We start from the raw sequence: 11,342 nt of genomic DNA, 5'->3' as shown, positions 1-11,342 counted from the left end.
TCCAGAGTCCAGTGTTCTAGCAGCCCAAGCAGACACACATCGGGTAGGACGTCTGGTTTCTCCCATCCCCAGCTGAGGAATGCTGGGGCTAGGTGCCCCTTCTGGTGTCCTGAATAATGCTGCCCTGACCATTCCTCTGTGAGCTTCTGTGGAGACATGTTCAAGTTTCCAGTTCGCTTGGGCTTCCTAGGAGTGGAGGTGCTGGGCCATGTGCTTGCCTTTTAGGGTGACCGCCAAAGTGCCATCCAAAGACCGGGGCCATCGCAGTTCCACGCCCAATGCGTGAGGCTCTCAGTGTCTCTGCATCCACCCCAACACTTGTCATGGTCCGCCTTTCTGATAGTCACCACCCCGGGGCTTCTGCTCTGCTCTAATTTTCATTTCTGATGGTGGAGGATGTGTGGCACCTTTTGGCTGGCTTACTGGCCACTCAGTAGTATTTTGGACAAATGTTGGTTCCGATCCTTGGTCCATTTCCTCATTGGATTGTCTTTCTATTATAGAGTGGGAAGAGTTCCTGATTTCCTGGATGCAAGGCCCTCCCATATCACATATGTGTACTTTGCAAATGTTTCCTCCCACTGTGAAAGGGGCAGTGGCCCGTTCCTGGTGTGGAGACGCAGCGCAAAGCAGGCGTTCAGCCTCGATGTGCATACATGCTCCCCCAAATGAGCCCCACGGGCTCTGCATCGAGAAGCCTGCCATGTATTCCATCCACCCTCCATGCCTTCTGCCAAGGACAAGTGGGTGTGACTGTGCAGCCCACCCAAAAGACAGAATGGGCCTCTGTCCCTTGTTCTTTAGTAAAAGGCAAAGGAAATTGTTAATCTGAATCTCCCAGTGACTGGAACGAATTGCAGATTCCTATCAAGTTCCCTGAAGAATAGCAAAGTTACTTGGCAGATCCATCATGGTTCAACACATGATTTCCATCAGGCTTCTTGCCAACTGCACTGGATGAAGAGGCTCCTGGAGATGTGATTGGATTGAGGGCACTGCACCCCTCAGTGGATTAATCTACTTATTTCAACAGTGCATGTGCTCCGAGGAGGCAGGGCCCAGCTGGAGGGGTGGAGATCCTGGGTGGCCTGTGGAAGTTCCCACCTCTCTCTAGTGTTCTTCCCTGGTGCTCAGCTTCCCAGCCATTATGTGAGCCAGCTGTGCTCTGCCAGGCCCTTCCACCAGGATATTTCTGCTTTGGAGCCAGCTGACTCTGAAACCATGAGCCAAGTAGACCTCTCCTCCTGTGAGCTGTGGGTGTCAGGTATTTTTTCCAAGCAAGGGGAAAGCTGACAGATGTATTACATGTCACTTGGCCTCCTTTAGTGACAGGAACAGAGCGAGTGTGGCTTCCATGTTGCTAAGTCCCTACTCCAGCCCCCATGCTTGGATCTCACATCACACTCCTCTGTGTCCTCACAGACTACACCAGACATTGGACTGCACCCTGCCTCATTGGTAGGGTCAGAATGTGTCCCCCAAGTTCAGATGTTGAAACTTCACCCACAAGGTGGCACCATTCACAGGGGGTCTTTAAGAAGATGTCAGGTCATGGGGACTGCACCTCCACAAACAGACCCTGTGTGTTTAGGAAAGAGGCCAGAAGGAGCTTCCCTCCCTCCTCCAGGTGAGGCCACATCCAGAGGTTGCCACCTTGGAAGCAGCTGCAGAGACCCAGCCTCAGCAGACACCCAATGGACTGGAGCCTTGACCTTGGACTTCCCAGCATCCTGAAGTGTGAGCAATGAGTTTCTGTCATTTATAAAACACCATTGCTGAGCTATTTAGTTACAGCAGCACAAATTACGACACTCACCTTTTCTAAAATGATCTTCAATCATGGAACTCCAAGATGTGAACTGACGTCGGAGTTTGGCAAACAGCTGGGTGCCATCAGTGCCTACATTTTCTTCCCCTTGGACTAGACCAATGATGTCCTGATTGAATGCATTAATTTTCTGTCAAGAAGACAAACACCGTATCAGCAGAGCTATGCAACTGCTTGGGGGGGGCGTGGCTTGCAGGTCTAGTGTGCGCTGAGTGTGGGCGACCCAGTCTCCTCCTGTGACCACTCTGGAATGAGGGGAGAGAAGAGGCTGTGCCCCCAGGAGACCCCGTCCCTAGGAAATCCCCATGTGATGATGGGTAAGGCCTTTTCAGAGCCCCTGCACTGAGCAGGACTCCTGACTTCTGTCCCCACCAGCACTCTTCTTAGTGCTAAGTGGGCAGAGTGTGTCTGCAGGAGGCTCGGGCCAGTGAGGACAGCACATATTGGTCACAAGACACCGTGGAGGACAGCAAGGTGGGAGTCTCTGGCGAACCTCACCTCTATCAGGAAGATTGCTTTCTCGTTCTCATCTTGTGGGATGTGCATGCCATAGTTTTGTGACTCCTCTGTTATTTCCTGGTGATGCTCCTTTATTTGATTTTCCAACAGTGGCAGAGGTTTCTGGGGAAGAGAGAAAATAATGGGACATACAGCTATGGAGCAGGAATGGAAAGGAGGCACTGGGCCTCCTCGGCAGAGGGGCTGCCTGGTCCATGTGACATCTCGGTGCCCTCTAATGATTTCCCTGGAGCAGAGATGCACACTAGGGACCACTAGTCCATCCCCATCTGCCATGTTCCTTCTCCCAGCTCACAGCCATGAACCATGCATAGGTGTGAAGCAGCCACCAAGGAGCGACTCCTTCTGAGTCAGCCTGCAGGGACAGCAGCCTGATGCTCTTTTTCAGGAAAAGTGGCAACTGGAACAAGTTGAGATTCTACAACTTTTATGCTGTTTTCAGAGTGGACTCCTGTCTCCGCCCATGTAGCTCACTGGATGGGTGGCTCAATCCCCCATAACAGCATGAACCACACTGGCTGGGAGGCGAGCCCTGTCCCTTCCCATGTGGTAGGTGGCAACATAATAAGGGACACTAGCAGGATGAAGCCAGGACTCAGGAGTTGTCCATGGGCTGGAGAAGACAGCATTGGACTCCAAACTGGGTTGCAAGGGAAGAAAACCTGAGCTCAGATCTAGGAGCCAGATTGAGTGCAGGGCAAAGATGAAACCTTGTGGGCTTGGTCAAGGTTGGGAGTCTGATAAGGGAGCAAGGTTTTCCTGCTAAGGTCACCCTGGGGAGCTCTGCCTCACCAGCCTAGTCTTGGAGACATCAGCTAGCCAGCTCTGCTCTCCACCCACCGTGGGGTCTGGGAGGAGGACCTAGACCTTGGCACTGGGTAGAGGGGAGAGAAGGCCTCTGAAGAGCTTCGGTGCCCATGAGCTGCCTCCCTCTAGCAGGACACAGGGCACCGAGTGCACTTACACAGATGTGTGTGATGAGCTCAGCAGACAGTCTCTCTGCCAGGCAGGGAACTGTGGCCTTTCCATCCTCCAGCAGTGCCCTGAGTGAGGACAGAGATTTCCACTGGGAGGTGGACAAAACACCCATATCCATGCATGGGGAAGTCAAGCACAATTCAGTAGCTTCCAACGGAATTGTAGACACACAACTGATACCCACCCAGAACACACACGGCTGGACTGAAGACATCATGGCTCCAGGGACCAAGCTCAGACATTTCCACAAAGGTGCCTGACCCCTTCCAGGTTGGCATGCAAAGTACCTGAAACCCGGACTGTCATGTCCAAAATATACATATTCACAACCACAGGCATGTTTCCATGGAACACACACACACACACACACACGTACGTGTGTGCTTCTCTGTCACATGGGAATAGACTCTGTCCATACAGGAGCAGGTGTGCTGTGGTGGACCAGCCGTCACCAGTCGAAAGTTTCCTGAATGGGGGAAAGGAGGACTGAGAAAATAAGACAAAGAGACAGAGTCGGGAGTGCTCCCAAGACCGAGCAAGCAAGTTTATTTACCCCTCTCTTTTATACACTCAGTGAGTTAGGTCATTAACCATGACCTTTATCCAAAACACCTGCTTCGTTGTTTGCTAGTTTTCTATACACTCCTCGCCCTCATGGGCTACTTTGTTTCCTGGGGTTACAGAAGGTTCACCTTGTTGCTAGGGCAAACTCTAAAGGGAAACGTCGGAGTTAGTGGAGACACGGTTCCCCATTACATAGTCTCCTGGCTATTTATAACAAAGGGTAAAATTAAAGTGAAGCTTTTTGGCTGACACCGCTCCCCACAGTGTGCATACAAATACACACAAGGAAGAGGGGCATGGAAGCAGGGAGACACAGCCTGGCCTGGAACTTAAGCCAGGACACGTGGAGGGAGGAGGCCACGCAGGCCTCTCATACTGCCCGAGTCTGTGTGCCCAGGGTGGGGTGTTTCAGGCTGCTCTGGGGTTTACAGGCTCACTCAGGGTGACAGGCAGCAGGAGGATGAGCACAGGCCTGGCTGGGACAGCCTACTCATGCCAAATTTGTCTCACATTCGTAATTTTTAAAATGCTGGTAAAATACATATGAGGCAATATGAACCATTTTAACTATTTTTATCACCAGATTAATGGCATCAAGGTCCTTAACAGTCACTCCAATCCTTCTCTAGAGCCTTCTCGCCGGCAGACATGAGTCTCCCCATTATACACATCCCCCATCCTGCCTCCTCCACCCTTGTTCCTGTGCCCTCTCTCTGCCTCGGTGAGGCTGCTGCCTTATGAGTGTCACGCGGGGGATCACACAGCATCGGGCTCACTGTGACCAGCTGCCTCGCTCAGCACTGCAACCTCAAGTTCCCACCAAGCCACAATCTTATGGGATCCTCCTCCTTCCTGAGGCTAGAAAATACTCCAGCCCCTGTGCACCCCTGTATTTCTCTGCCCACAGACCCCAGGGTGTTCCATTCTCAGGCTGTGTGCAGAGCGCTGTGGTGTGCGACAGTGTGTGCAGGCCCGTGTGACACACCCGATGTGATAAGGCTGCCTCCCTGCAGGCTTCTGCAAGGACTGCTGCCCTGAGGTTCTCACCGTTTCCTGTGCTTCACTGAAGACCAAGCCAAGCTGCAGCCTTTTCTCCTCACCTTGGGTATGACTGTTGAGTTAATGACTTCCCACGTCCCATCCGCATTTTCAATGAGTTTTTGTTTGGCGGGGGGTACTACTGTGTGAACTCCCCTTTTATTTTTCCAGACCAGAGAGCAAACACTGTCACACACAGCCACTCCCTATACCCCACATCTACACTCCTGCTCACACTCCCGCACACCCTGGATAGCTGCCCTCCAGGGGCGATTTCCTTGTGGAGACAGTGTCTTCAGTGGCATATTCCTGAGATGCGTGGCACAGCACACCTGAAGTGAGGGTGGTCCTCAAAGAAGGCTCATTCCCTCTGCAGGGCCTCGGCCAGGCCCAGCCGCTGCTGGGTGTCCTGCTGGCCATGGCAACTGATGATCACGTAGCCCTTCTTCAGGTGGCAATACTTTGCACCACATCCACAACCTCGTCTTCAGTGCTTCTGTCCACCAGGTCAGGCTTTGTCAAGATTCCTGCAGAAGGGACTTCTCATTAGAGGACACGTGAGGGGGAGGGGAAGGCAGCTCCTGCCCCAGCCCTCAGCAGCCTGTCTTGGTCCCACCCTAGCTGTAGGACAGACAGGATCCCCACAGCAGCCACAGGCAAGCCAGAACTGCACGCTAGACAGCATTGCGGGGCATGAACATGAGGACAGGGGCACTGGCGGCACTGCCTGCACTGTGGGCTCTCGTGCCCTCTTCACCAACCTCCTGGAACAGAGGAAGGAACTTTCATCCCTGTGTACCCTGAGCACATCTGCTTAGCTTCCTTCTCCCTTGCTTCCCAGTGAGCACGATGCCCCACCTGCCCTCACCCTGCCCTCCCACTGCCCTGTGCCTTCTGAAACAGGAAGGTCAGGGGAACCAGGCCACCTGTGGCCATCAGAGGCCAAGGAGACCTCATCTCCTCCCACTTCAGAGGGCACCTTCGCTGCTCCTCCCTCTGCATGCAGGTCCCCACCCTGGTGTGTGCAGAGCCCGGCCCCTCAATTCATTCCTGCTCCTCACCTATGGTCCCATCTCCTTTGGGATCCACCTCCTGGGCCATGCTCAGCGCCTCCATGGTGGCAATGTGCACATTACCGGGGGCCACCACCAAGCTGAAGTTCTCGGCCTTTTCAATGTACTTCAGGATGAGCCGCTTGATCTGTGAGAAATGACACTATTGGCCTCCTGAGATGGGAGGGAGGGGGCAGACCATCCTGATCTTGCACTTGGCAGTGCTCAAAAGCTAGCAGTGTCTGTCCCTGAGAAGTAAAGATGGACAAGGGGCCCCACAATGGCTACCCTGGTGGGACCTGCCAAGCCAGAGGGATGACAAACTAACATCTGCAGGAGTCATAGAGCTAAGGGGTCAGGGACAACCACGAAGTTGGAGCTGCTTAACTTTCCCCTGAACCCTTAGATCCAGTGGTCACAGTGGACAGCAGAATGCCAAAAGTGCTGCCTGGCTCACTCCCCAAACCTGGATCCAGGAGGAGAGACTCACTCATCACAAGTCTCCTTCACAGCTGTCCTCAGGCTTTCTTTCAGGTAAGAGCCTTCTCACCGCACACTGAAGTGGAGGTGCCGGAAAAGGGAACTGTACCGACCATCACTGATACATTGGTATGAGGCGTCTCATAAAGCAGAACACCAGCAATCTGTTCCTAGTTGTGCCTGCTTGCCTCACTTTCACCATCACACTTGGGAGCTGATGACCACAGGGCTCTTCAATGCCACCGCACTCCACATGTCCCTCTCCAACACAACCCTGCACTCACGGCCACCCTCAGGCTGCATCGGCTGGCAGGTCTGAAGGGGTCTGAAGTCTCACCTGGCAACTGATGTCAGTGGGCTGATTGCCCACAGCCACCCTAGTGATCCCAGAAAGGTCAATGAGAGCCAGATCTGGGACCCTGGGGGAGCTGATCTCCAGACTGAGTTTGTCCTTGATTCCCAGCCCATGCCCAGCGATGAAGTTGTGGGCTGGAGAAGAGGAAAAGAAAAAGCCCCCAGGGGTTAGAATGTGATGTCACATTCCAGGGAAGGGTGCAAAGCCTCTACCCTCCAGGACTCCTGAACAGCAGCTCTGTTGATGCAGAGCCCATCTTCCGAGATCAGAGTTCAAAGATGCCTCAGAGGACAACGCAGCACTTTCTAAGCTGTGGCCAGCTCCTCTAGAGAGGCCTGCTGAAGCTGTCCAGGAGGACCCCAGCCTGGAGCAGTGCCCTGCAGAACTCAGCCTCCCTATGGGCTCCCATGTCACTCCTGCCATGCTGGGGTGACATTCACAGGGAGAAGATTTTAAGGAGTGCACAGGGGATCCCCCAAACTGGAGCTGCAGGTTGACCCAGGGTGGGGTTGGCTCAGGCAGGAGCCCTGGATGAAGGCAAACTTGTAAGAGGTTCACATCCCACCAAACCCCTCTGGAATGAGATATGTAGGATGTGAAGCTGCTTCATCTGAGTGTTTGCTAATTCAACATTGCTCAGGTCTCCTGCCTCATTGTTTGAAATGTTTGGTGGGAACCTAGAACATAGATGGAAAATAGCAGCAATGGTAGGTGTGGGAAAGTCTGCTAATTGCCCTCAAAGCCCTGTGCCCACAAGTAATGACTGTGATACTGACCTCAGGCCCCTGGCACCTGTGAAAATGTCACAGGCAATGTCCAGAAGTTGGCTGGAATCCAGCCTTGCTAACTCCATCATGAGAGCCTGGGAGACAGAGGTCACCCTCACCTCAGACAGGAACAGAAAACAGAGTTTGTGACACTGGAGCCCTCACTCCAGCTGTGCTGTGACCTGCAGATGTTTGTGTGTCTGCCACATGCTGCCCACCCTCTAGGACGCCCATCATTCCTGCATACACCCTGCTTCATGCCTGACCCGGCCCTTGTCCTATCTACAGATAGCTTATTTCCTCCATTCAAGGTGTGGTTGGAGTCCAATGGTACGTTCCTGAATGTGACTCTGGGGAGCCTGAAGGAGCTGTCCTTTGGGGTTGCCTTCTCTTCCTGCTCAGAGGCCCTTAACCCTTTTCCCCAGCAAACCCCGGAGCTTCCCGGAGTATGGCAGTAAGGCCAGCCAAGGGGAAGGTATGTTAGCAAGATCTTCCTGGATGGCCACCTAGCCCAGCCCACTCAAAGGATGCACATTAGTTGTGGATTAATGGAATCATGAGAAATGCACCTTTAAACCATGAGGCCTTGGGGTCAACATGTTACTTGGCTGGAGCTGACCAATACACAGTTATTTTGAGTTTTCTGCTAGAGGCAGACAAACTAATTTCAACTGGGACCAAAGAAAATTTTGTAAAATTATTTAACTTTATGTAACCTTATGGACCAGGACTAAATACTGATACCACCTTGCAGAAACAAAGGGCACCTTGCTCATTGTGGGAATCAGTGTGGGCCTCATTCTCTGACCCAAGACAACTGAAACATAGCGATGTGACAGAGGAGGAAGACAGAAACTTAACAGGGAAGTCTTGATTCACCCGCAGTGGCCACTCTGTCACCACAATGTCCTCAAACATAAGTGTAGGGCTTGTCTCCTCCCACATGTTTCATACTGACTCTGCTTGGATTCAGGAGAACCTATCCCCAGTCAGGGAACCAGAACTACAAATGTGTACACACTCTCTTGGGGACAAAGCCCACAGGTCCCAGTGCGGATCATGGGGGCACAGCCCCTGGGGAGACCCTTCCTTTGTCCACACCCAGATCCTCTTTCTTCTGATCTGTGACCTATGAGTCAACAGGCTCTTGAATGAGGATAGCAGAGCCTTGTGTTTGGAGGCAAATTTTAAATTTTAAATTCACATCATTCTGAGGCATATTTTTACATGTGGCACAGTCACTTCCTGCTGCCAGATTCTGTGCCCATGCCTGGTCTTTGAGAGGGGAAAGAGAGGGAAGGAGCAAGACCATTGAGTGTCTGAGTGGAGAGATTTTTGAGGGCACAGGATGGGTCCAGATTGGGATACTGGAGACCTACACAAGCCCCCACTGCATGGCTAGACCAGGCATCCTGCAGATGATAAGGGCACTGACCTCTGTTGATTTTCTCTTCTACCTTGAAAGCATCCAAGATGTCCTCCTCAATGCCCATGTAGCTGACCATGCCTCTCCACTTATCATCTTGCTTCAGCCCCTTCAGTTTCAACACCCGAGGGCATCTGGTGACAACACCTAGGGGCCACACCCATGTCAGTCTCTGTTCTGATCCTAGAGCCCCCATATGAGGCCTCTGACCAACATGACTCAAACTCAGTCCTTGCCAAGGAGGGTGGTGGCTGGAAACAGAAACCTCTCTGGGTTCCCCCTTAGGTCCCAGTGACCTCAGGCCTCTGTGATAGAAACATGCACCCAGGGGAATTTCCTCTTCATGGTCGAAAGCCACAACTCATGGCAGGCTTCCCACTTCCTACCACTGATTTGCAGCCATATCAGATGATAAATGCAGTAGGAACTCCCAAAGCATCTGCCCTTGTCCTCCAGTGTCTCCTACACATGCTCCACTCACCACTGTCCCCAGCACAGTCCCATGATCCCCTACTGTCATCTTCTCTCACATCCTACTAGTGGCCTGAGCTCTGGACTCTCACCTATACTCTGATCTCTACTCTTGAGCCTTCACTTCCCCCTCTGCTTTACACCCCACTGACCTGTGTACCAATCTGTACCTTCCCAAGGAAAGGCTCAGGATGGTCACCCACAAGTGCATAGCACAGGCTGGGGCCCCGTCCTTTCATTCAGACCTGCCCACACTGCAGATTCCACAGTGCCAACATAGATACATTCAATGAGATGGTGCTGTGGACTACATAGTCATTTCTAGAATGTGTATGCAGAAGCCCTCACCTGAATGTGCCTGTGTGGGAGCTGGGACCTTAAGGGAGGTCATTCAAGTTAAATAAAGTACCGAGGGATAACAGTGGTGGAGTCCCTAACACTATGACTGGTGCCCTTATGAGAGGTGGCAGAGACACCAGGATCCTGCACAGTGGAAAGGCCAGGTCAGGTGCAGTCAAGTGAGGGGCTGGCCATCTATAATCTGTGAAGAAAGATCACAGCCTTAATCTTGCACCTGCAGTGCCAGAGCTGTGGGAGGACCACTTCTGTCCTTTAACACCCACCCCCCAAATCTGGGTAGCTCCAGTTGAGTAAAGAAGATGTAAGCACTCACCACTGCCCCTGGGGAGGGCGACTCCTGACAGAGTCTCCAGCATGGAGCTCTTGCCCGAGCTCTGCTCTCCAATGACCACAATGGTGGGCAGGACCAGGTCCTGCTCCACACCCAGGGCCTGCAATGAGTCGATAAGTTTGATGCAGAGCCACACCTTCTCCTCATACTGCCTGCAGAGGTTGTTCCCAGGCACCTGGAGGAGGTGAACATTCTCCCTATCATACACATTGAAGACAATTAACTTCAAGAGCAGGGATAAACAAGCTGTTAGAATCCCAAAGAACTGAAAAAGAGACAGAAAAATATTTGAAGAAACACTAATACACACAAAGTCCTCAACTGATAAAAACTGTGAACCCAAACGTCCAAGAAATTAAGTGAACCCCAAGTAGAGAACACATAATAGAAACCACATGAAGATACATTACAGAAAATTGCTCCAAACCAGTTATAAAGAGAAAATATCAAGAGTAGTTAGAAAATGACATATGACATACAGAGGAACAAGACAAGCTTGACAGCAGACTTCTCATCAGTAACAATGGCAGTATGAAGACAGTGAGACAAAATTTTTTTCCAAAAATTGGAAGACTAGCCTAGAGTCTACACAGAATAAGGCTAGGGTCTTAGATGTACTAAAAACATAGTCTACTTCTGAACTATGACCCCACCCAACATTTCCCAACAATTAAAAATTACTAACAAAAATCTACCATGAACCAAGAATTCTATATCCATTAAAATACATTTTGAAACAAAGGCAGGATTGGAGCATACTCAGCTTGGAGGACTGGCTGAGAACACAGGGATTGGAGGGGGGCAGGCAGTGTATCTCCAGGTCTGCAACTTGACTGTGGCATTATAAGCAATAAGGCTGCAATTATTATATTTTAAGTAGTATTTATTCAGCTGCTGCTTCTTTTGAAAAATGAAGATGGAGGAGACCTTACATTATCAGTGTGAGGCTCCATGCTTAGCACTGTGTCCATTCTCCCATCAACCTGGCAGGCAGATTAAGTTAGGAGGGATATTACAGCACATTTTGTAGACAAGAAAATTGAGACTTAGAAGTGTAACCAAAGTGGCTGACCAGTACCAGCACATTTGGACTTTGACACAGTAATCTGTGGCTTGTTCTTGACCACTTTCTGGTTTGTTTTCAGGAAAATCAAACATAAGATTTAAAAATTA

General features: G+C 51.4%; 1 pseudogene across 1 annotated transcript; it reads right to left on the bottom strand.

Moving 5' to 3' along the window:
• Positions 1-6: 6 nt before the first annotated feature.
• On the bottom strand, positions 7-11,122 carry LOC101707040 (interferon-induced GTP-binding protein Mx2-like; annotated as a pseudogene). The gene is made up of 9 exons (XR_015451266.1): positions 11,102-11,122; positions 10,152-10,392; positions 9,017-9,154; positions 6,797-6,948; positions 5,989-6,127; positions 5,260-5,454; positions 3,312-3,390; positions 2,327-2,449; positions 7-1,958 (listed from the first exon to the last, which is right to left on the bottom strand). The product of XR_015451266.1 is annotated as an interferon-induced GTP-binding protein Mx2-like (transcript).
• Between the last annotated feature and the right edge of the window lie 220 nt (positions 11,123-11,342).

Source organism: Heterocephalus glaber, unplaced genomic scaffold (genome assembly GCF_053883595.1).
Source record: "Heterocephalus glaber isolate CG9 unplaced genomic scaffold, H.glaber_assembly_v1.0 deba00001299, whole genome shotgun sequence".
NCBI lineage: Eukaryota > Metazoa > Chordata > Mammalia > Rodentia > Bathyergidae > Heterocephalus > Heterocephalus glaber.
This window is presented reverse-complemented; position numbering and strand designations above follow the sequence as displayed.